At 44.9% G+C, this 25,747-nt stretch overlaps 2 long non-coding RNA genes across 3 annotated transcripts in view; one reads left to right on the top strand and one right to left on the bottom strand.

The window, feature by feature from the left end:
- Positions 1–442: 442 nt before the first annotated feature.
- LOC143824273 (uncharacterized) lies at positions 443–15,191 on the top strand. The gene is made up of 3 exons (XR_013226745.1): positions 443–555; positions 14,280–14,346; positions 14,994–15,191. It is a non-coding gene; the product is annotated as an uncharacterized LOC143824273 (long non-coding RNA).
- Positions 15,074–25,747, bottom strand: part of LOC143824267 (uncharacterized) — a 29,085-nt gene continuing 18,411 nt past the window's right edge. For both annotated transcript variants that reach the window (XR_013226744.1, XR_013226743.1), the window contains exons 3-6: positions 23,153–23,437; positions 16,548–16,616; positions 15,935–16,203; positions 15,074–15,208 (exon numbers count right to left, since the gene is read on the bottom strand). This is a non-coding gene — a long non-coding RNA (uncharacterized LOC143824267). The remainder of the gene's footprint in view (positions 15,209–15,934; positions 16,204–16,547; positions 16,617–23,152; positions 23,438–25,747) is intronic.

Consider the following 25,747-nt stretch of genomic DNA (forward strand, 5'->3'; position numbering starts at 1 on the left):
AACTCTCCTGCTGTTCCTTCATTCAGACCAATCAGCTCCAAACAGTTTTGTCAAATCTACATCCTCAGGCTGCCTAACACATATTATGGAGACACCTTCTCCTTGAGAGATATTAATAATGATTGTAGCTAAGTTGGAGGTACATGAAGGTAGAGACACCCCCTCACAGTCTACAGCAGGGGTAGTCAAACTGCGGCCCCTCCAGATGTCCATGGACTACAATTCCCATGAGCCCCTGTCAGGGGCTCCTGGGAATTGTAGTCCATGGACATCTGGAGGGCCGCAGTTTGACTACCCCTGGTCTACAGCCTCGCCAGAGACATTCAGAAGGAAAACGCCAGGGACGACAACGCTATGGCTTTCCTACCAACATTGCTGACCTCCCATGACCCTTGGTCTTGTGTCCTCACTCCCCTATCCTCCCTTTGTTTTCCTTCTGCCAAGAAGTTAAGGAAGAAGAGAAGAGACAGTGAAGTTTTGAGGAGCTTTTCTCTTGGAATGCCATTCAAAGCAGAGAAGAGCTTTTTGGCCATTGATGCTCACCACATATTAAAGGTGAGCATGACAAGGTGCGAGCTGCCAGTGTTCAGATTGCAAGCCTATTCATTATGACCTTCAGCAGCTTCCCTAATGACAAATGCTATTATTCTCTGGGTTATCAAAAGATCCAGTTTGGTGTAGTGGTTAGGAGTGTAGAGTTAGGAGTGGACTTCTAATCTGGCGACCCAGGTTTGATGCCATGCCCCACATGCAGCCAGCTGGGTGACCTTGGGCTTGCCAGGGGCTGATAAAGCTGTTCTGACCGAGCAGTGATATCAGGGCTCTCTCAGCCTCACCTCCCTCACAGGGGTGTCTGTTGTGGGGAGAGGACAGGGAAGGCGACTGTAAGCCGCTTTGAGACTCCTTTGGGTAGAGAAAACCGGCATATAAGAACCAACTCTTCTTCGTCTTCTTCTTCTAATGTCAGCATAAACAACAATGGATCCCAATTTAAACTTGTGCAAAAATGGCTTCCAGACTGACTTGCAAAATGCTATTTAGTTTGACATCCTGGGGACAAAACCCCCAGTTTCTAGCCCTACTTCAATGTCCTGGGCTATCAATAAGAACGATATGTAAAATGAGCTTCTGATGTGTGTGTTTTTTTTTATGAATTGGGTCCCAGAAAAAGAATGTAACTACATGAACTTCTGTCAGAAGAACAGATTTCCTCCCGAGCAAATAAATTTCCCTGCTGCCAAAACCACATGTTGGTTTTTTTAATTATTAGTGGGATATAATGGCATTTTATTGCCATCTGCCTTGAATCAGTCTCCCGTGAGGAAGGACAGCTACCACCACTAATTCAATTACACACAACACCACCATTTCAACTGAAACATACCTATTGAGTAAAACGTGGGTTTAAAAAAAAATTTTTTTTTTTGTTAAAATATGTAAGAATTGAGGGCTTAAGAGAGAAAAAAACTGTCTGGATTAGCTTTCCCTCCATAATAAAAGAATGCTCAGTGAGTATGTTTACATTATAAAGAAAGTTTAAAATTAACACCTTGGAGAGACCACCTCTGAACCCTTGACAAATGTTGTAATAAAGGGCCAAGTGAAAAAAACAGGTGAAGGTTAATCCAAACACCAGGCCAAATAAAGAAGAATTACAACGGCCTAATAGAGAGTTTTCTTGTTTCGACATCTGGAAAGATGTGGGTGGTGAACTTCACTCTTTGTTCATGTTTTTAATGTCTAATTTCACCCACACCTGAAAAGTTAGGCCTTTCTTAGAGGAGTGGCCTCATTCTTGTGTAAAGCCCATCTGAAGGCAGATTTAGCCCACAATTGGGGTGCTTCCCAGAATTCCTTGGGGCCTATCACTATTATTTGTATTTCTTGGGCCTTGAATCTCAGTGCCATCTTAAACAGAGTCACATTCTTCTAACTCCATTAAAGCCAGTGGGTTTATTAGAGTGCTCAGGGTGGTACAGCGAACAACTCTCTGTTATTATTTTTATTATTATTATTTTTCAATTTACTTCCCGCCACTCCCTAAGTGGCTCGTGGCGGGTCACAGTGTCCTAAAAACTCCAGGTTTCTTCATCCGTCACAGCCATTGGCCTCTGAGGGAACTCATGTTTGTCAAGAACTGCTGCGCTAGGAGGTTATTTCTTAGCTGTAGACTCTTTTTTCTTACTCAAAGTCTTCCTGGGAGTAAGCTCCATTGAAGAGATTCAGTTATGATTCTGAGCAGGCCTGCTTTGGATCGCTCTGAGATTTTTCTTTTCACAGTGTTCTAACTCTTCCTGTGTTATATGTGAAAGTGTGTTTGCCCCTTTCTCCCTGTCTCTTAACAGGCAATCTGCTGTTTAATGGTTTAAGAGCAGCAAGTCAGGTTTGATTCCCTGCTCCTCCACATGCAGCCAGCTGGGTGACTTGGGCCAGTCACAGTCTTATTATTCTGACAGAGCAGTCCTGTCAGGGCTCTCTCAGCCTCACCTCCCTCACAGAGTGTCTGTCGTGGGGGAAGGGAAGGGAATTGTAAGCTACTTTGAGACTCCTTCAGGCAGTGAAAAGCAGGGTATAAGAACCAACTCTTCTTTTTGAATAGTAAAAAGCAGGGTACAACCCCCCCCCCCAGCTCTTCTTTCTCTTATGTCCTTCTCAGCTCCCAACCACCATTCATAATAGTATGCCATGATGGTCTTCCATGGTTTCTAGAACAGTAAATAGAGTTTTGTATGAACCTGAGTATTGCCTCAATCAGCATTTATTGTAGAAACTTAACAATTGTCCATTCCAGTACCTTATTTTCCTGAGCTTTTTCTCAGCTCTCTTAAAACATTCACTCCAGACAGCAAAATTCTGTCATAACTGCTGGTTCCTATGATTTAAGTTAATTGAAATTGGTGTTTTTGGGACTGAGGCTCATTGTGGGCTTCTTCCATTTCCCCTCTTGAGAGAGAGAGAGAGAGAGAGAGAGAGAGAGAGAGAGAGAGAGAGAGAGAGATGCTGTAGTCCCTCTAACTTTAAACCCCCTTCTCCAACAGCCTCCATGAAAAATGTACTGTACAGTCAAGAGTCCAGCTTCTATTCTCAGTGGCTCATATCACTCATGAGGTGGCAGAGCCCTTAATTCTATGGCTTTTCCCCTTCAAATCTTAGGGTGATTTCTTAGAGTATGAGTTATGTTCTGAATTTCAGATCCAAATAAAGGCAAAATCCCACAGTGAGGCATACAGGAAAAACTGCCAAGTTTTATCAGGTTTCATGTCAAAATCATGTGAAAATGTGGCACATAAATCTGCCAGGTTTTACATAATGCTTGGCCCTTTTTCCCTCAGAAAAGAGAAGATGGTAATGAGCCTTTTGATAAACCTGGTCTATGGTTGTCAGGAACAAAAACAAGCAAGTCTTGTCTGATTTGGACTTTTTAGAAACCTACAAGCCCTCCAGTTCTTCTCACATTTAACACTTTCCTCTTTGTTTATCTATCAGCTATTATATGTTTGGCGCCACATTCAAGCATGTATTGCTTTCAGTTGGCTACAGCATGGGTAACCCCTTTAGGATTTATCCTGTGCAGCCCAAATTGGCTAAAGTCGGTTCATCTAACAACCCTAAATCATCTTAAAAACAGTATTGTTACATTTTCACTTTCTCACATTATTTTCCCCCTCACAGGAAAAAAAAAACCCTGACATTTATTCAATCAAATATTCTCGGAACATGTCCTAAAAATGATTCACAGAAAAATGCTTCTCTTGAACAGTGCAGATTAAATACTCTCTGGGGCATCTTTTATTTGTCTGAAAAATACTCATACACCAGCCTAGGCATATGTTAGTAGCCATATGTATGAGTAATCTATCATCTAGACTGTAAACTCCTAGAGGCAGGGGTTTCTTTCATGTCAAGCATGTTTGTTAAAATTCATGTCCTGTCCCCAGCCATCTGCCCTTAGAGGCTAGGCCGCGAATGTTTCTCTGGTGTACAAACCAATGCATAATGTGACTTATTCCATAGTCAACTCTCTTTGCCTTCTCCGTCACGTGATTCGGCTTTAAACTAAACCAGACAAATTCGTGGGATAGGGGTCCATCAATGGCTATCATCTATCAGAGCTAGTGGAGACCTTCATGTTCAAAGGCACTATATCTCAATGCAACAGTAGTTGAAAGGCAAAAAGGGGGGGGGGGTGGAGGCCTTTGGCCTTATGCCAAGTGCTATGTGCCTTCCACAGCATCTGCTCGGCCACTGTGGAAAACTGCTAGACCACTGTTTCAATCGAACGGTTCTCCTCTTACGTTCTTAGGTTTCACTAATGGCACAGCAGCGCTTGTTGTATGTTGGTTTACTCTCTTCGTTGTGAGATTTTTCTCCGTATGGATAAATCCTTCTGGAGTTATTCCAGTGCAGGAGAATGAGTAGAGGGCTGGAGAGATGTGGGAAGATAATAAGAGTGCACATGATCTAAGGCAGTGGTCCCCAACCTTTCCGAGGCTGGGGACCGGCAGGGCATCGGGCCGCGCCCCCGCGGACCGCGCCCGGGCCGCGCCCACGGATCGGGCCGAGCGGGCGTGGCCCGCACAGGCGCGGCCCGGCCCTGATTCCCTCTCCCCGCCTCCCGCAGTAAGAAGCTTCCCGGGCCGCAAGCTTGCGGCCTGGGAAGTTTTTTACTGCGGGGGCGGGGCGGGGAGAGGGAGCCGCGGCCCGGTGCCATGGCCTTTGCGGCCCGGCGCCGGGCCGCGGCCCGCAGGTTGGGGACCACTGATCTAAGGGGCTTTACTCTGGACCTTGAGCTTATTTGGAGGTTCTAGCTGGGGAGTGCAGCTATTGCATACCCCTGACCGAAGAATGGTACACTGGAGAGCCAGTTTGGTGTAGTGGTTAGGACTGCGGACTTCTAATCTGGTGAGCCGGGTTCAATTCTGCGCTCCCCTACATGCAGTCAGCTGGGTGACCTTGGGCTCGCCACAGCACTGATAAAGCTGTTCTGACCGAGCAGTAATATCAGGGCTCTCTCAGCCTCACCCACCTCACAGGGTGTCTGTTGTGGGGAGAGGAAATGGAAGGCAACTGTAAGCCACTTTGAGACTCCTTCGGGTAGAGAAAAGCGGCATATAAGAGCCAACTCTTCTTCTTCAGTAATATCAGGGCTCTCTCAGCCTCACCTCCCTCACAGGGTGTCTGTTGGGAGGAAAGGAAAGGGGAGGTGATCATAAGCTGCTTTGAGACTCCTTTGGGTAGAGAAAAGTGGCATATAAGGACCAACTCTCCTCCTCCTCCTCCTATCCGTCCATGGCTGTCCTCTTCCACCGAATGTGCAGCTTTGGGAGGGATACACATGGAGTTCTGAGGGGGGGAGACACACCGGTCAAGCCAGCCCAACCAGCTGAATCAACCCTGGTGATCAATCTGGCGACAGATATCACAGCCAGATTGCTCTCACATCCCTTTCCTCTAGCTGATTTGGGGGACTATTGTTCGTATGACCTGGCAGGCCCACAAGAATCTGTTATTCGATGAAATGATATGAAATGGGATCTCTTCACGGTAGACAACAGAACTTTGGAGATCCCTTCCAAAACAGACCTATATGGACACAATCCATTCAGAAATGCTGGTGTGTGTGTGTGTGTACTTTTCACTTGGAGGAGCTTTCAAATATTTAGGGTTGCCAGCTCTGGATTAGGAAACACTTGGAGACTTTGGGGTTGGAGCTGGGAGTGGACAGCATTTGTGGGATAGGGTCCTCAATGGAATATAATACTATGGTGTCCACTCTCCAGCCACTTTCTCCGGGGGGAACTGATCTGTGTTGCTGGGAGATGAGCTGTAAAATCAGGGGATCCCCTGGGGACTGGAAACCCTACAGACTTCACATCTTCTGTATGCTTTCTTATTGTTGTCCCATGTGATGCTTGTGACTGTGCAACCTGTGAAGTTCTGAGGATGGGATATGTTCAAATATGTATTTAGTTCCCTAAGAAACAGACATGCTCAGCTATGTTGTTTGTTTTTAAATTATAGCATATTATAACTGCATATGATGTGCTTTAGCCAAGCATTGATTGTTCTTGACTCATTTTCGGAGATCAGCTTCAGTCTAAGAGCTAAACTACATATTCTGGGACTGCTGCCCAGCAATTTAGATGGCTTGAATGATTGTGAGACCAGCCTGGGATAATTTCACAATGAAGTCACCCAATTGACTAGGGGGAGCCAGGGTAAGGTTATCGGTCTTCTCTTTTCCCCACCCTAGTTGGATACTCAAAACCAGAGGCCAGGCAGCTGCCATGAGGATGCACCTTCTAATGTTCCCCTGCACTCACTTTAAACTGAGTTAAGGTCATGGCTTACTGTTCTGCCATACAGTTTTATCTGTTTATTTAACATAAATACATTTGTGGACAGCGTGCAGCAAAATTCTTTTTACCACTGGACAGTCTAGGTTAAAAAAAATTCAAGGGAGTGGCAGGTTACACTGTCAGTGATAGGGTTGTGGGTGTCCTACATGGAATCATAGAGTTGGAAGGGCCCATACAGGCCATCTAGTCCAACCTTCTGCTCAATGCAGGATCAGCCCAAAGCATCCTAAAACATCCAAGAAAAGTGTGTATCCAACCTTTGCTTGAAGACTGCCAGTGAGGGGGAGCTCACCACCTCCTTAGGCAGCCTATTCCACTGCTGAGCTACTCTGACTGTGAAATTTTTTTTCCTGATATCTAGCCTATATCGTTGTACGTGTAGTTTAAACCCATTAAACGTGTTTAAATGTGTAGTTTAAACCCATTACTGCGTGTCCTTTCCTCTGCAGCCAATGGGAACATCATCCTGCCCTCCTCCAAGTGACAACCTTTCAAATACTTAAAGAGGGCTATCATGTCCCCTCTCAGCCTCCTTTTCTCCAGGCTGAACATTCCCAAGTCCCTCAACCTATCTTCATAGGGCTTGGTCCCTTGGCCCCAGATCCTCCTCGTCACTCTCCTCTGTACTCTTTCAATTTTATCTACGTCCTTCTTGAAGTGAGGCCTCCAGAACTGCACACAGTACTCCAGGTGTGGTCTGACCAGTGCCACATGCTGCAGGGGGTTGGACTAGATGACCTAGGAGGTCCCTTCCAACTCTATGACTCTAAAAAAGAAAAAAGGGCTACCTCTGATCATCCCACCGAATTAATACTTTTCTTACAGAATGGAAACCTAGCCCATAACATAGCCAGTAGCAACGAGCAGATGGCATAGTCAGTTTTACAGCAATTACATTCACCCTCCTTTCAAACTCATAATGGCTATTAAAGTCTCAGGGGGATTCTCTGCCACTCCATATTTAATGCATATCACCCTTGCTAAATTCTAGCGGGCTTCTTTGAGCGCTCGTTTCAATGCGGGCCTTTTCGCACGGGGATCTTTGTTGCAAATTGTTTGCGGAATGAAAAATCGCCATTTAAAATAGTGGAATTCGTCGTTATGCATACCTGCCTTTGTAGTGGAATCAGTTGCGTTTTTTAGCGTTTCCCACAGGCTTCCGGTCTCGGCAGAAATCGCTAGAAAGGAAGCGCTATTGCCAAGCTCGTCCCGCCCCTGGCCGTCAAGCAGCCCAATGGGCAGCCGTTAGCATGCTCCCAAACAGCCCCTTTCCCTTTAAGAAAGGTTTAAAAAAAAAAACAGACCCATAGCAACGAATCTAGGTAGATTCGTTGCTACGGAGAGACCCATCCAGCTGCCTAATGTGAGCTGTCGTTTGATTGTATGATCGTTTGCACGCTGCCTCGAGTGATAAAAGAAAATTCCCCCCCCCTTCTCACGGGCCCGATTTTCGGCTGAATTTATGTGTAAAAAATAAAGGGACTTTATTTCAGCAAACGGGCTTTTAAGTGGTTTGTGCTTAGTGACTAAAGGTGAAGGACTGAAGCCAGGGAAGCCTCTAAACAGAAAGAGGCTCGCCGGTGCGTTTATCCCCGCTCGCTCGGAGAAAAAAAAATGGCGATCGCTTCGCCGGAAGTTTGGAGGAGAGAGCCAGGGGGAGGGACTTTGAAGAACCAGCAACAATGGTAATGCACAGGTCTTTAGCGCTACTGTTGCAGATTGGTTGCAGGAGTGTATCGCTATCCGGAGGGTGAATCCACTTTTCTGGATTCCCCTGAAAGCGCCACAACGAAGCGCTTTTTGCGGGTCGGTTTCAGGATTGTTGCAGATTGTCTACGACGTCGTGGGTTATGGCAAATTAGTAGCGTTTCCAATTAGCAACCATTGTGCTATTTTGAAGCCGTGCGAAATGGCCCTGCATTTCCATCAGCACCACTCAGCGGAAGATTTCAGCATGTGCCTATGAAGTTTAGTGGTTGGCTGAGGATGGGGGATGGGAGATGGGGATTATGCCGCCTTCTTATGTCTTGTTTGTTTTAAAGTGAGTGGATCGGTTTCATTGGAGATGTTATCTGTTTTACATAACCCGCCACGAGTCTACGGAAAGTGGCGGGATAGAAATCCAATCCATCAGTAGCAAAAGGAAACTTCACCACTGTTCACTGCCTGAACAGTGCTTAAAATGTAATGAAATCGGTGTGTGTGTGTGTTTTTGTGTATGTGTGTTCTAACTTTGGTTCCATATGTGTCAAAATAACCATGCATGTGAAGATAGGGGGAAGCATCCTTCTACTACTTTGGTTATGGGGAAATATTAACTCCCTGTCCCCCTTCTGTTCATTAAATTAACAAGGCTTCGCTGCTATACTACATTCTAAGTGGATGAGAAGGAATTGAGATCAAGGCTGATTCTGCACGGAGCTTTTATTCCAATCCCACGTCGATTCAGTCCCTGCCGTCTCCACTGAATGCGATTTCCATTTTGATTTTGTCCGATTTAAATTTTCCCTCAGCAACAAGCATGACTGATCCGGAGTGACCCTACCTTTCTCCCGCAATATCTTATAGTGGATATATCCCTCAATATTTGAAAAACCAGCATGAGAAAGCATGCAGATCTCTGCCTGTTCCAAACTTGCTGCTAAGCCTTCGTGGTAGAGAAGCCCTGATTGGCGATGGCTTCAGTTCAAAGGCTTTCTTGTTTCCAGGCTGCAAGCTTGCCTTTAAGGGGAAGCCCTAACTTCTCTCGGCAGAGATGTGCCTCTAGCTTTTTCTCTCCCTACTCTGCTGTTTCCAATCCTCCCCCCCCCCCCACACTTCAAGAAAAGAAAGAGGCTGGTTCTGCTCTTGGCTCCCCCTCCCCTTCTAAGCTTCCCTAACCACGTGCAGAACACTTTTCTGTTTCAATGGGGAGTGGGGATAGATGAAGACCCGAATTCAAATCAATCTGGATTCAGCAGGATCCACAATGGACTAAACAAAGTAAGTGCAGATTCAGTCCAAGATTGACAAATAAAGGGGGTAGAATTAGAAGCGGGGAGAGAGAAAGGGAGGCTCCTAATGAAAGGAAGAGATTATAATGAAGAAGAAGAAGAAAAATGTGGGAAAGAGAAAGAGAAATTAAGAGGGAAAGTTCTTTTATTTTCTACAACACCCTAAAAAGGCAGCTCTGTCTGAGCAGACAAAACTATGGAAGGGAAGGAAGAGTGGTACAGACTGCTGGAAGCAACAATCTTGTTGGGAGGCTGCAGCCTGGCGATGACTGGAGCACCCATGAGCTGCTCCGTCTTGCCTTGCCCTAGTGCAGGCTTGGTCAATGGGTTTAGCATAAAGCCAATTGCCTCCTTGTAATATACCTTCCCTGTGCTCTGCTTTCCCTGCGCCCCTAGTGGCTGCAGTGAGGAATTTCTTTAGAACTAAAATACATCAAGATGGCTTCTAAAACCAACATGGTATTGCCTTCAGAAGCCCTCCAGCTGATTTAGGGTGCAAATAATTTGTCCCCCAGCCCCCCCTCCTCTCTCCAGGGATCCTGGTAAGGATACAAAAACAACAAGACAGGCACAAGAATGCATAGGCTCGGCCACTGGTGAACTAAAAACCAAACACAAACCTTTTCATGCCAGGAATCTATTTTTTTTCTCACTACAATGGTGGCAAGATTAGTATTAGCCAAGAATTGGAAATCCCAAGATATGCCAACGGTTGACTCTTGGCTAGGCAAACTTGCTGATCTGGCGAAAACGGCAAAACTTACATCTATGGCAAATAGAAAGTCAGATGAAGCATTTTGAGAGCAATGGAGCTTCTATTTGGACTATCTCACTAAATGAGGTGTGAGATAAGAAAGAAAACAGGGCAAGGGGGGGCAAAGGGAAGGAGGAAATACTGTATTTGAAATGTCTTTTTTTCTTTTTGCATACTCTTAAAAAATAAAAAAGATATTTAAAAAGAAAAAGAACAAAAAGCTACAAGTTAAAACTGCTGCCTCATCTTCTATCCTGTACATTTATTGTCTTTCCTGCATCCAGTTTACAGTACTACTTGAGGGCAACCCCCCCAACACACAACAACAACAACAACAATAACAATTAAAACATCCCCCTTTTGATGTCTAACCAACAGCAATTTGCTTAGAGACTAAACCAGGAAGTCTTCAAGCTTCATATGGCAAACAATAGAAGCCAAGGGGTAGGAGGTAAGCCATGGACCTGAGGAGTTTTGGCCTGGACTCATCATGAGCAAAAGGTGGTTGACGGCATCCAGCAGCCACCATCATTAGGAGCACCTTCAGAGAACCCAGCTTGAGAGGGGAGACGGGACAGCCTCTCATTATGTCAAATTTCACCTCAGAACTTGAGTTATTTTACCCCTTAGCAATTCTTCTCTAAGTAGCCACTCTCCATCCCAAGTGCTGGAGACCCCGAGAAAGTTCTGTGTGATGATGGATTATTTAAACTACATTGTGAAACACTCTCAGTTTTAAAAATGTTTTATGCCCTAAAGGATATCATGAAGAATGACCGCATTCCACTGTAACAACAGTGTTTGGAAGGCTTTCCTCAGCTCAGCCTACAGACAATGATGATAAATTGAACACATTATGCTGTGTGTGTGTGTGTGTGTGTGCGTGTGTGTGTGTGAGAGAGAGAGGGGGGAGGGGAGGGAGAGAGCACATGTGTGTACGGTTTCTTTGCAGGTGTTTTTGTTTGGTTTCCTTTGTACCAAAAAAAGGGCCTCCCTTATTTTCCACTAGGAACACAAAGATTGATTCCTTCCATATTCTTGCCTCTAGGAAACCAAGCAGAGAACTCAAACAGCATACATCAACAAACCACATACCCGTACAAGCACTCTCGTGTGTTCTGAATTCTGTTCCTCTGGGGGGAAATCTAACTACAGACTAAAACTGGTTTAATGGTCATTTCCTCATACCCAGAAACTCTGGGAATTATACATTTGGGGCTGGGAGTTGAAGCTATGGATCTCTAGCAAAGGGTTCGTAGTGCCTAAAGAAATGCCAGTTTCGGAGATTCTTTGTGTGACAATGATTTATGCACAATCTAAGTACATTGCAGCTCAGGTCCTCCAATTATAAGTGGCCTCTAAATTAAAAAAACACTAAAATATTAAATTACTAAGTTTTGGCAGTTCTACAGGGACTCTTAAACAAGACCTAATTTAATGCCTTAGCATGCCTTAACTAGGATAAATCTGCAGGTTAGATAAGGCCTCATTCTGACCTGGACGCCTGAAGGACACAGGCAAAGAGTTAAAAGCGGCACTAAGATGGTTTCAGGTGAATGGGCCTGCTGTTGTGTAGGAGGTTTGCTAACTCTAGCCTGGGAAATTTCTGGAGATCTGTGGGAATGGTCTGTGGAAGGGAAGAATTGAGAGAGAGATTTTGTCCTAGAATCTATGGCAGGGTTGGCCAAACTGTGGCTCTCCAGATGTCCATGGACTAGGATTACTATGAGTCCCTGTGCTGGCACAGATTTATGGTCATTGTAGTCCACTGATACCCCTGATCTATGATATGCCATGGATTAAAATTGTGCCATATGGAGGATGGAGTAGAATTGTTCTCTCTTGCCCCAGAGGGACAGAACAGAACGAATGGGATGAAATTAATTCAAAAGAAATTCCATCTAAACATCCAGAAGAAGTTCCTGTCAGTTAGAGTAGTGGAACAGGCTTCCTTGGGAGGTGGTGGGTTCTCCATCTTTGGAAATGTTTAAACAGAGGCTGTATAGCCATCTGACAGAGAGGCTGATTCTGTGAAGGCTCAGGGGGGTGGCAGGTTACAGTGGATGAGCGATTGGGATGTGAGTGTCCAGCATAGTGCAGGGGGTTGGTCTTAGATGACCCAGGAGGTCCCTTCCAACTCTATTATTCTATGATTCTATTGGAATGTGCAAGAACTGTAGTGTCCATGACTCAAAAGGATATGAAGAATATCCTACAGGGAACACCGGAGGAAATGTGTAGTTAACATGTAGCTAGATTAGGAAATGCCTGATATTTTTCAAATTGTGTCCTGTGTCTTGATTGGCTCAATTGGAGACTTCCTGTCCTTTTAAGTACGTTTCCTTCCTGTTTGCTTCCATAACAAACTGAACAGGAATCTCTCTCTCCTACGGCTTTCTATACAAAGGGCTTTTCTGCATGCCATAAATTTAGTGTCATACTTACCCTCCGAAGACACTATATTCTGGCTGCTCCGCATGACGTCACCAATCTCCCACATCTGGCCAGCAAACTGCTTGCTATATCCCACATTTTAAAGCGCGAGTTGGTGAATCCTAAAAAGCGCTATTTGCGCCCAGCAGACAACCAGCAGGCCAGCAGCAAAAGAAATGTATGGAGGCGAAGAAGCATTACCTCCACCTCCAGTGTCCTGCCCTTGCACCTGCCTCCCTCTTCCTTCTTCCTGGGATGGGAATTTCTTTCTTCTTTTTTTTTTTAAGATGAACTGCCTGGAGCAATGAATAGGCGAAGAAGCATGCAGGGGGTGTCAGAAATAAAATTATTATTTTCCAAAGTTGTAACACAAAGCATGCCTCTCTAAAGTCCCCCCAAATCAGGAATGAGATTCATGTTTAAAAGTATCAAAAGACTCATGATTCCTTAAGGGGTGGCATTCAAAAAGCACTATGCATCTATGATTGTATGCATATGTGTTTAAACGGAGAACTATGAATTAAATTAGAAATGTTGGACAGTAAAATGTGTGAAGTTTGCCTCACAGGCTGGCACCCTGTCTTTCCACAACCAGTAGTACTGCTCAATAGTCAAGGCTTGTGCCAAAACCAGACCCTATAATATCCTGACAAGACACTGTTAGGTACTGATTCCATCTTGGCCACCCCCCTCTTCGGCTTGTCCTTCACTGTAGGTTGGGAATCACAGGTACAGCTTGACTCAGGAATTGCTTTCCTCCTTCTCCCCCAACCCATTGTATTGCTGATTCAGTGGCTTGGCTTATATCTGTTTGCCCAAGGGCTCCTAGGCAAGCCTCTTTTTCTTACACATATGACTTGGCCCATCTGCCAAGGGAAATCTCTCCCCCAAACACATTAGCTAGACCCACTGAGACATGATGGCTCCCTTTCTTAGGCCCATTAACTCCTTTTTCGAAGCCCATCATCACCCATCTCTGGACCTGGCCAGGGCATTGCCCAGCATCTTGCTCCATGGAAAATCCCCTCATGTGCTCACCTGGGCTACATCACATAGCTCACTCCCAAAAAACATATACAAACAGTGGCTTCTCACACCCACCGTGTGCTTTCTGATTTGGGACACATTAGAAACTCCCTTCACGCTGGTTCGTGTTGCAGCTCTCTGCCTCTCTACTCTTCAAGACCGGTAATTATACTGAAACTTCTTCTCCCACTCTATTTTTCCCTATGCAACTGCCTGCTAGTGTGCTGGATATATTTTTGCCTAGTTTATTATTTTCCTTCCAATAAACACGGTTATTATTTTACTATATATCTGTTGTCGGCCTTGAGTTTCTAAGGGTGTAATCACCTCCTAAACATTGGCAAACGGTCCATTTCGCTACGTTACCGCCTCTCGCTACGCCTATTCCCCACTGCTGATTACACACATGTCACAGAACACGTATGTATAAGCGCGTTTCTGGTAACAAATGATCCAGAATGTCATTTAGGAACGTTAGCGATGAAGCCGAACAAAGCCCCGGATCACAAGTCGCACAAAATTCCCTTGAACGTTCACCAAGCCAATAAAGTGTGCAGGTTGCATTGACATTCTTTGTTTTATTGGGAGCCCCCAAGCTGATTGGTTGGTGGTCACAAAAATAATCATAAATAACGTAGTCCAACACAGCACGAGTAGCCAAGGAATGACGTGCAAATGTTAATCTTTCTCTCCCCCTCCCTTGCTTTCTTCAAGGTCAGCATCATTTACATGCCAAGTGCCATAAAAAGGATATACTACTGGAAACAAGAGCAGCTCGAAGGTAATCACTGGAGATTTGTCCTCTGGCAATCAAATTTTAGTAAACTCCCCTGAAAATGTTAACAAGCTACAGCTGAGGAAAAGGCCTGAAGAGAAAAGAAAAAGAGGTCCTCTCCCTGTGAAATTATAGTCTTGATGGATTTCAAAATAAAGTTCCTGTCAGACCCGTTGACCTTTGCAGTTTTTATTAAGCATTCCCTTCGATCTGAGGTGGAAGACACATTCGAATAAATGGCATGCCCCTCCCCCCCAAAAAAACGGTACCACTCCAGAACGCAGATGTAGAAGTCATACTGAAAGGTAGCACGTCAAGGAAAACACAAGATCAAGCTCCTTCTCCCTGAAGTACTAGCTTTCCCATGGGCACAGAGTTTTGAAGTGGTTTCCAAGATCAATTCCAAAGTGCTGGTTTAAGCCTTCTGTCGTAGGACCAGGAGTATTTCTAGTCACAGGAGTTCTCTCAGCCACGGAGACGGTCATGAAAATCTGATCACAGTTTCTTCACTGGCAGAAATCATAGTTGTAAGAACATTGTTCATGGTCTTTTTGTGAGTGGCCCCTCTTCTTTGGTGTTTGCTCTCAAAATTATCCTAAGCCTTACTCCTTCCTTGCAATAAACTCACCTGTGAAATCTTTATCTTTGACAAGATGCTAAAGTCCAATCACCAGGGGTGATGTTTGCAGCAAAAACCTCAGGAAACCTGTCCCGTAAGCTTCTCAGAAATATCTGGCCAACAGCTGTTATAAACAAAGTGGACAAGATGAACCGGCGTCTCATCCAGGACTACAAAATTCATATTTTTCACATCATGGTGATTTAGCCGGACTTTGTAAAACGGACATCTTTTAGACATCTCTGCAGCCTTTTAATTGAAAAAGAAAGAAAAGAATTTGCCTCATGTAGTTATGAATGGTTTTGTTCTTTTACGATATTGGGATTTATGAGTTTTGTTTCACTTTATTGTCTGCTGTCTTTTGGTTTTATGGTTACCGCCTAGAGCTCTTTGGCAAATGCAGACACTATAAATTGTCAGAATAAATAATTGACTAGTTCTTTGCTTCAGAACTCTTCCCTTTTGCGCTCGTGGTGGGCATGGGAAGGACCCATGTGGGCCCATGCGGAGAGAGTCAAGGAATCCAGTCCCATTACCACAGACCCGGAGAAGTAATAGATCACACACTTCCATGCACTTCCCCTCCCTTTGGACCCCAGATGGACGAGCGTTGTCTTTCTTCTCACACTCGATCCCGGACATTAGCCTCGGCGAAAGTGGAGACATCCACTATACTAATCACTTACTTCTCGCTGCGGCAAGTGATACTCGTCCCACTGCACACCAACGTATTTAGCCAACCCACAGGAGTTAAACACACACTGAAACCTCATGGGAGGCCAGCCCCTGTGATGACTGCAGCATAAGTCAAGAAGGCTAATGCATGGAGGGGGTGGGGTGTTGCGGAACTATTTCTCAGCATAAAGATTGTGTTACATCACAGCCTAATGAGATTCACAGGGCAGATCCTGTGTGTTGTCAGCTTCTGGAGGTATCTTTCACAAGTGTAAGGGATATGCACCGTGGCCGCGTTACCTGACTTTTTGTGAATGGATAATAAAGGCATGGAAATAAAGGCATGGATCCTCTAGGGCAGTGGCTTTCAACCTGGGGGTCAGGACCCCTTTGGGGGTCGAACGATGCTTTCACGGGGGTCGTGGCAGGGCAAGCAGCTTGGCCAGGGGGGTGCCATTTACACAACAGCCTTGCGGGATAGATCGAGATAGAGCGTTTGTCTGTCTGGAGCAGCGGAAAAGAGCAAGATCGGCATGGTGGGACAAGAGGCAGAACTGAACTGAGAAACCCTGGGGAAAAAAACAATTTATATACAATCATGAACAATGGATCTTCAGCCATTGGTCAGTTCCGATTTAATTTCTGTGAAAGAACACTTGCATAATTTTATGGTTGGGGGTCACCACAACACGAGGAACTGTATTAAAGGGCCGTGGCATTAGGAAGGTTGAGAGAACCACTGCTCTAGGGCTAAAAGAAGGCAACTTAACCGTTTACATTCCACTGCAGCTTTCTGCCAGCCCACCTCCAATTGTGGTTCTGCATATCAATGGACTCATAAGAACAGTAAGGAGAGGCAAGTTATAACCTGCAGCGGGAGGGAAGAATAACTAGCAATCACCTTCTCTTTTACCTGCAAAGTGAAATTCTCTTCTGCTGGTGGAAAGGCTTCTTGGGATCCATGTCAATCTTCAATATATTTCTGCAAGGAATAGTTTTTTTTTTCATTTACTTCATCTTTAACCTGCCTTTCTCCCCAGTGGAGTCCCGAAGCAGCTAACACCCTCCTCCTCTCCTTCATTTAATCCCTACAACAATAAACAATAAGCCTATACCTGTGATATAGGTTGGGCTGTTTTGGCCTAAGGTCCCCCAGAAAACTTCTAAGGTAGAAACAGGATAGGAGACCGAAAGCCTTTCAGATCCTAGTCTTACACTATAACTAAGGGTATGCCTCAAAAAGAGGGCTTTTTTCCCCCTGGTCCAGGTATATTGGAACAAAAACGACTGACATTCCTGATTTTTCAGGATCTCAAAACCTTTATGGTATTTGGATTCATGTTTATTCAGGAATCTGATTTTATTTGGCTCTCTTATAATCTATGGATAAATAATTGGGGTCATTTTTATCTTTCTAAATTAATAGAACATCACATGTATGATTCACATTGCAGGTAGAGCCATATTATGTAAGCAAAAAAAAGTCATATATGTTCTTTCATCTTGTACCACAATATTTCATAGAATCATAGAGTTGGAAGGGACCTCATGGGTCATCAATCCCCTGTACTATGCAGGACACTCACATCCCAATTGCTCATCTACTGTAACCTGCCGTCCCCTTGAGCCTTCACAGAATCAGCCCCTCCGTCAGATGGCTATCTAGCCTCTGTTTAAACATTTCCAAAGATGGAGAACCCACCACCTCCCGAGGAAGCCTGTTCCACTGAGAAACTGCTCTAAGAACAACAAAATAGCTGTGATATGCTCATGAAGTAGATAATTCATTATATAATTCATTTTTATGGATGATATCTCATCTATATATCTAAAGTAAACTGTCCTGTTTCCACTAGAACCTCCTTGTGTCTCCATTTTCTGATTAGGACAAATTTTGCTCCAGCCAGCAGGTTCCATACCAAATCACAATGGTCCTTATATACATGTAAAGGCCTTCCTCAGAGCCCTACATTGTTGGCATATAGAGGTTGGTGCAGGGTTGTTCTCTCTTGCCCCGGAGGGAAGGACCAGATCCAATGGGACGAAATTAATTCAAAAGAAATTCTGTCTAAACATCTGGAAGAAGTTCCTGACAGTTAGAGCGGTTTCTCAGTGGAACAGGCTTCCTCAGGAGGTGGTGGGTTCTCCATCTTGGGAAATTTTTAAACAGAGGCTGGATAGCCATCTGACCTAGTGTCTGATTCTGTGAAGGTTCAAGGGGGTGGCAGGTTAGAGTGGATGAGCGATAGGGTTGTGAGTGTCCTGCATAGTGCAGGAGGTTGGACTAGATGACCCAGGAGATCCCTTCCTACTCTATGATTCTATTATTCTATGAACTATTATTACCTTGCCAGAGTTGAGCGGGAAAAGATAGATGCTGACAAACTGAACTAACCAACAGAAACAGTAGCCATTGTACTACTTGATCCAACCTAATCTGTGTGTGATTTAATAACCTGAGTCACTGAACTTCTTAATAGATCAAAATTATGCTCCATCTAATGGGTTACATTAGATGGAACGTAGCTACCTTGACCCTAATCCTTTTCATTTTCTTTTCGTCCTCTAGTGCCCTACAACGGTCTAGGTAGTGATGGACTTTTCCCTCCCCCTTTCTTGGGTTTTAGATATTTTATACGAAGTCTTGGGCTCAAATGAGTTTTCACAGCTGGGTTATAAACCAAATCAGTGGAAATGTTGACACAGCATTAGCTATATCAGTCCAAGCAGGTGTCCCTTTAACTACCCTCATAAAAGAAACACCTCTTGACAGAACTCAAAACACTTTCCAAGGGCCATGCCGTAAGGAGGAAACAGGTTGAAGCGCTTCATTAGGACGTTGTTATGATCCAGTCAAGCAGAAGACAAGCTCTTCCATTTCCTGTCTATTAGTGGTATCTTAAAGCACCATCGAGCTCACTTTAAGCAACACAGGCAAACCAGGCCAGTATATTTAAGAGCATATTTCAGTTCAGTCGTTAAGTTCAACGAGGTATTTCCAACCCAGTCCAAATAAATAGAAGCAGCAGCAAAAGGAAGAGTTGGTTTTTATACCCTACTTTTCCCTACCAGAAGTCTCAAAGTGGTTTACAATCTCCTTCCCTTCCTCTCCCCACAACAGACACCCTGTGAGGTAGAAGAAGAGGAAGAGTTGGTTCTTATATGCCGCTTTTTTCTAGGAGTCTCAAAGTGGCTTACAGTTGCATTCCCTTTCCTCTCCCCTCAACAGACATCCTGTGAGGTATAAGAGGAAGAGTTGGTTCTTATATGCCGCTTTTCTCTACCCGAAGGAGTCTCAAAGAGCCTTACAGTCGCCTTCCCTTTCCTCTCAACACAACAGACACCCTGTGAGGGAGGTGAGGCTGAGAGAGCCCTGGTATTACTGCTCAATCATAACAGCGTTATCAGTGTCGAGGTGAGCCCAAGTTCACCCAGCAGGCTGCATGTGGAGGAGAAGCAGGGAATCAAACCCAGCTCGCCAGATTAGAAGCCACCGTTCTTAACCACTACACCAAGGCATCACTGAAGGCGGACACACTCAACAATCCCAAAAGAATAGCAGGACTGCTATTAACATTGTGATCTTAGGCACAGTTACACCCTACCTCCCAGAAAGAAGCCATTGACTTCAATAGACTTAGAATAACTCCTTGCAAGCCCTTTTTGCCTTTGGGGAAAGACCAGGAGTTGTATCATTTGATGAACCAGCAAGGAAGCTTTCATGAGGGAGGGTTTAACAGTATACTAGGAGTGTTGTGTCTCCTTCTTAGTTGGCTTGGCTGCCTCCAAATTGGTGAAGGCATGGATCAGTATGCCTACTACAGTGTCTATAGGTGACTTCATTGCTTCCACAACTATCAACAGGAAACCCAAGGAGAGAAGAGGGAAGCAGACTTTACTCTTTACATGTTAATACATGGTATGTGTCATGACTTTATTTTAGGATCATATGCCTCCTGGAAGGGCTTTATGCAGAAAAGTGGTACAGATGACTTTCTGCCAGTTGTGTGCATGCTGAAAAAGCATACAATATGAGACAACATGAGGATTCTCTTTGGGGTCATGTATGGTCCTGGGTACATCGTCATCATCATCATCATCATCATCAGTAAACCTTATAAAACCCAAACTGATAAATCACTCCCTACCTGATTGGCCCTCCTTGGGGTGTGCCACCTATAGAAACAGCACTCTGACAACAAGGGCCAATCAGTTCAAAATGCACTCTGCCAGTGAGGACCAATCATCTCAAATTGCACTCTGCCAATGAGGGCCAATCAGCTCAAACTGCATGCAGATGACTCACTCTCTACCTGATTGCCCTTCCACTGGAAATATTCTCCCATTAGGAAATGGCCTTCAGCCAGGAATAGCCCACCTTGGTAGTTGAGCCCCAATCAGGAGGAAGCTCACAGCCAGGAAATGCTAATAAATAGTCTACTCTCTACCTCCAACTTCCTGCTAATTTCAGACGTTTGTTGAGTAGAATAGAAGCCAGCCTCAGAGCATGCTCTGCCGCCAGTAAGTTGCCCTGGCCTCTTTCAACTCAGAGGACATGGAGGGGAGGGGTTAGAGTGAGTTTCCTCCTAGTACAACAAAAGACAATAAGAGAGGCCATGTTAAAGGCCCTCAATCAGCCACTGTTAATATTTAGCGATAGCTAATGAAGACTGTGCCCTGACATGAATGGCCCAGGCTAGCCAGATCTCTTTGGAGCTCAGAAGTTCATCAGGGTTGACCCTGGGAAGACAAAAAAGAAGAAGATGATTAGGGGTTTTGTACCTTGCTTTTTACTATGTGAAGGAGACTCAAAGTGGCTTACTGACACCCTGAGAGGTAAGTGATGCTGAGAGAGCTCTGAGAGAACTGTGACTTGTCCATTACCACTCAGCTGACTGCATGTAGAAGAATGGTTAGAGGCTGCTGCTCTTAACCTACATCACTACATCAAGCTGGCCATTGGATGAGAGTACTTAGTACTTGGATGGTAGACTAACCCAGAAACTCTGGGGCTGAGCATACTTGGATTGCTTCATTACTAACCATTCCTATTCCTTCCTTCCATTTATTTGTTCAGGCCTTTTTCAATGGTGGACCAGTTCGAAGGAGCCTATACAAAAGGAGGATAACATCCGAAGGAAATATTGTCCCCAAGATTTCTCTGAATAAAGAATCCCATGCCTTTCACAATGTGTCCTTCATCAAGTAGGGCTAGCAAGCTTTCATTTTTATCTGCTGTGCTATTTGGTCTTCTTCTGGGGATGCATGTCTTCATAGGTAAGCATTTTCCATCCCAGCAAGATTCCTATTGGGTACCCAAAACAGAAGACGCTGGCATCCTTTCCTAGGTTGGTTCTGCACTTACTTTTATTCCATTGTGGATCCTGGTGAATTCAGATTGATTTGAACTCGTGTCTTCCTCTATCCCCCCCCCCCCACCAAATTGAAACAGAAAAGTGTTCTGCATGTGATTAGGGAAGCTCAGAAGGGGTGGGGGGAGCCAAGCACAACAGGAGCCTCTTTCTTCCTTTTCTTGAAGGGGGGGAGGAGGTTTGGAGACAGCAGAGGAGGGGAAATAAATCCCAGAGGCAAATCTCTGCTGAGAGAAGTTAGGGCTTCTGGAGCTTCTGCTTAGAGATGTTAGGGTTTCCCCTTTAAGAGAAGCCTTACAACCTGGAAACAAGGAAGCCTTTGAACTGACGCCCTGGCCAATCATGGCTTTTCTACAGCATCGGAGGCTCGAGGGAACAAGTTAATTCAGGACAAGCAGAGAGCTGCACCTTTAACTCATGCCGATTTTTCAAATATTGAGGCTTATATCCACTCCAGGATATTGCGGGGTAGGGTCACTCCGGATCAATCATGCTTGTTGCAGAGGGAAAATTTCAATTGGCCAAAATCAAAATGGAAATCGCATTCAGTATAGACAGGAGGGACTGAATCGACCTGGGATTGGAATCAAAGCTCCGTGCAGATTCAGCCCTAGCTTACAGAAAAGATTATTTACGTTATCTTGCTGCAAATATAAATATATTAAACACCACTTGACATTCGCATTTGTTATTGCCTGGACATCCCAACACCCAAAGGGAACCCAGTCATGTTTCCTTGTAGTGTGTTGCCAAGCAATGATCTGCCTTTGATTTCCCTTCTGCATTCAATAAGTCCAAACATTTAAACCTTCTATGGAGCCACTAGATAGCAGAGCGAGCGTCACCTGTGCTGACCGTCTTGGTGCTACAGAAACCAAAGGGCCCAGATGCAAAAGCACAGAACCAGGCGCGGAGATAACAAGGAAGGCCGAGCTGTTCCCAAGCCGGATCCTTTCAAGTGCACCATTTGAAATGCAGCCAAGTCCCACATATGCGCTGTGCTCTCTAGATACAGAAAGGCTATGAAGTCAGCAGAATTCACACAACGGCTGGATTTGGGTTGTAATAAAAGCAGCCTCGACCTTTTGACCGTGTAAACATTGCACTGAAATTGCAGTATATCAAAATTTGCCTAGCTGTTCCGTGGTGCATTTTCATGAGCATCTTAAAAAAGAGACCCTATTCCTTTCACTAGAAAAACCATCCAGCTGCAAACAGCTTGAAATAAATAGGCTGGCTTGACCAATATATTGGTGGGGGGGGGGTGTTGAGGGGTGTTCAGCCACTGTTAGAACCAGCCCACACAACACAATTGGCATGTTAGGAGGAATGTGGCTTGAGTGATCCTTGCAACAGTCACTCCCAGATTAGACTACTGTAACTCGCTCTATGAGGAGCTACCCTTAGCTTTGACCCAGAAATTACAGCTGGTATAATATGTGGCTGTGAGGGTTCTCACTGGTACACTGGAGGGCCCATAGCCAGCTGGTGCTATTTCATCGACATTGGCTACCACTCTGTTTCCGGATCAAGTTTAAGGTTTTGGTTTTAACCTTTAAGGCTTGGGCCCTGCATATCTGCGGGACCGCTTGCCTGCCTATGCCCCCCGCAGGGCACTTCACTCTGAGGGTATGGATCTGCTGGTGGTCCCAGGGCCCCAGGACATTCACCTGGCCTCGAACAGGGCCAGGGATTTTTTAGCCCTTGCCCCAACCTGGTGGAATGAACTCCCAGAAGAGCTAAGGCCCCTGCCGGAGTTATCAGCTTTCCGCAGGGCCTGTAAGACGGAGCTCTTCCGCCAGGCGAATGGTTTAGGCCAGGTTGTGGTCCCGGAATTAACATCAGGGGATTGCCTAGTGCGGGTGAGATCAAGACCCTCAGCTCCTAAGGAAAGAGCTCCGAACTGCTAGGTGGACAGGGGAGAGGAGATGGGGAGTGAACTCCAATGAATAGCCATCTTTTAGCATGTTTTAATGTGTTGGGGATCTTAAGGATTCTGTGCTTTGACTATTTTATTGTCTTTGAGAGTGGTGGTATATAAATCAAAGAATGAATGAATGAATGAATGAATGAATGAATGAATGAATATCCATGCACATTCTGCCACATGGGGAAGCATCCTCGGATTGTAGCATGACCATTTTACCTTCCAACTCCACCCGCATCATTTCCAACAGTGGATGGAACAACAGTGGAGTTGTGATGAATGTCACTTTTGTGTCCCGAGTTTCATGTTCAGAAGCATCTCGGAGCTGAAAATAGACGGTGGGTGATCAGGATGTTGGCCTCTTTAGTTCGGGTGTTGCTGGGAGCTGAGCATGACTGGAAGCAAGGGCGCATCATCTGCTGAACCTTTGCCACGAGTTTAGGGAACTCAGAACCGACTCGAGACATTTTCCCATTTGAAGCAGAAAATCCAAATGGTGCTTCCCTGAAAAATTGATTATCCAGACATTTATAAGAAAGAGAACACATCAATAAAGCTTAAAGCTCTGGAACTGATGCAATTTCTCATGGAAGTCATGAGTGCCATTCCCTGCAGAATTGTGTTGAAGTCAATGGGCTAGAGGAGTCTAACTCAGGGGTAGTCAAACTGCGGCCCTCCAGATACCCATGGACTACAATTCGCATGAGCCCCTGCCAGCAAATGCTGGCAGGGGCTCATTGGAATTGTAGTCCATGGACATCTGGAGGGCCGCAGTTTGACTACCCCTGGAACTCTTCTTTTGGTGTCACTAAAATGATCCTCAAACATCCCAAAGTGGCTAAATCAAAAACTGAGATCCTTGTGAACCAATCTTAGAGCCAGATAAAGTTCTAAGCTTGTGACATCTGTTTAGCCACAACCAGAATCCTTTCTCTGCATCTCTTCTCCTTTCCTCTTGACTTTTTCATAAGAAAGACAGCATGGTGCAGTGGTTAGATTTTCAGACCGGGACAAGGAAGACCCAGGTTTGAATCCTGACTCTACCAAGGAAGCTTGTTGGGTGTCCTTGGGCCAATCTCTCTCCTTTCAGCCAAACCTGCCTCGTAGGAATCGTCCAATGAGGCTGTGAGGACCACATGCAGAACAACGTAAGCGGCTTTGGGTCTCCCATTTAGGAGAAAAGTGGGGTACAACTAAGGTCAATAAATTCATAAGATAATCAGTGTTACAGGCCCCTAAAGGGTTGCAGTCAACATAAACGCTGCAGAGGCACAAATATGGGATCAATGGAAACCAGTTATGTATTCGTTGATTTGGAATAATTAAATCTGTGTGTGTGTGAAGTGCCATCAAATCATTTCCGACTTATGGTGACCCTATGAATTAATGTCTTATCATTAACAGCCATCATCAGGTCTTATTATTAACAGCCATGTCTTGTGAACCAAGAGCTGGGGCCTCCTTGATGGAATCCATCCATCTCAGGTGGGCCTTCCCTCTTTCTCTGCTGCCTTCAACTTTGCTAGCGTCTTCTCACGATGTAACCAAAGTGTGCGAGTCCCAGTTTAGTCATTTCAGCTTCCAGGAAGAATACAGGTTCAATTTTGGTCTACGACACACTCATACATCTTTGTGGCAGTCCAAAGTATCCACAAAACTCTCCTGCATTTCAAAGGAATCTACTTTCTTCATTGTTGAACTTTCGCACCCATAAATAGTAATGGGGAATGCTGTGGCCTGAATTAACCTTATCTTGGTTGTCACAGCAAAATATGCTTTCTCTTAAGGAACTTTTCTAGCTCCTTCATGGCTGCCCTTTCCCAGTTTCAATTTCCTTCTGATTTCTTGGGTGCAGTCTCCCGTTTGGGAGCCAAGGAATAGAAAACCTATTTCAAGACTTCCCTGCTTTTCTGCCATCTAAACATCTCAGATTGTGAATGTTCCTTCCACCAGTTTGCACTCCGCCTTCATCTAAATCTGATCCAGTTTTCCTTAGGACGTGCTCTGCCCGCAGACTGAACAGCCTGCAAGATAAAATGCATCCTCGTTTGACGCATTTGCCAATTGGAAGCCATTCGGTTTCTCCAAACTCTGTCCTAACAGTGGCCTCTTGTCAAAACAATCAGATGCCGTGGCACACCCATTCCCTTTAAAGCCAACTGTAGCTTTTCATGATTGCTCAAAAGCTTTTCTGTAATCCATGAATTACAAACTAATTTTCTTCTGACATTTTCTTGTACGCTCCATTAAATCTAGCAGCGTGTTAAAAAAGAAAGAAAGGAGAAAAGCAAGAGGGAATGTTTTTTTTTTTTTACTATTGCTATCAATCCGTAGAAAATTTCAGATTGCACGCTTCTGTGGCTTGCTCACACTTTCAAACATCTGCAGCCCAAGCAGATATACAGCCTTCTAGGACTACTGACTTCAATGGACTTAGAGGGGTGTAACTTTGCTTAGGATCACACCATTAGAAATTTCTTTGTTGCCCCAGCATGCCTTTCCACAATCTGATTCATTCCTAACCCTTAGAAATATCTAAAAGAACCTCCTCCATTGCCATCTTCAAACAAGAGCACACTCAGACCGAGAGAGGTTTGTACAGCTTTTGGGTCCACCCTGAACAAAGCCACAACTTTCTAATCCATGGACGTCAATGAGTTTGAAAGGGTGTAACTCTGCATAAAATATTTTTACACACAGATTGCAGTGTGGAATTTGCTATCGGGGATGGCCACGGGTACAGAGAGCTTTAAAAGGAGATTAGAGAGAATCATCCCCCTTCAAGGATCGCTGCCTTGTTGTGGCAAGGGGGCT

Source organism: Paroedura picta, chromosome 1 (genome assembly GCF_049243985.1).
Source record: "Paroedura picta isolate Pp20150507F chromosome 1, Ppicta_v3.0, whole genome shotgun sequence".
NCBI classification, from domain to species: domain Eukaryota; kingdom Metazoa; phylum Chordata; class Lepidosauria; order Squamata; family Gekkonidae; genus Paroedura; species Paroedura picta.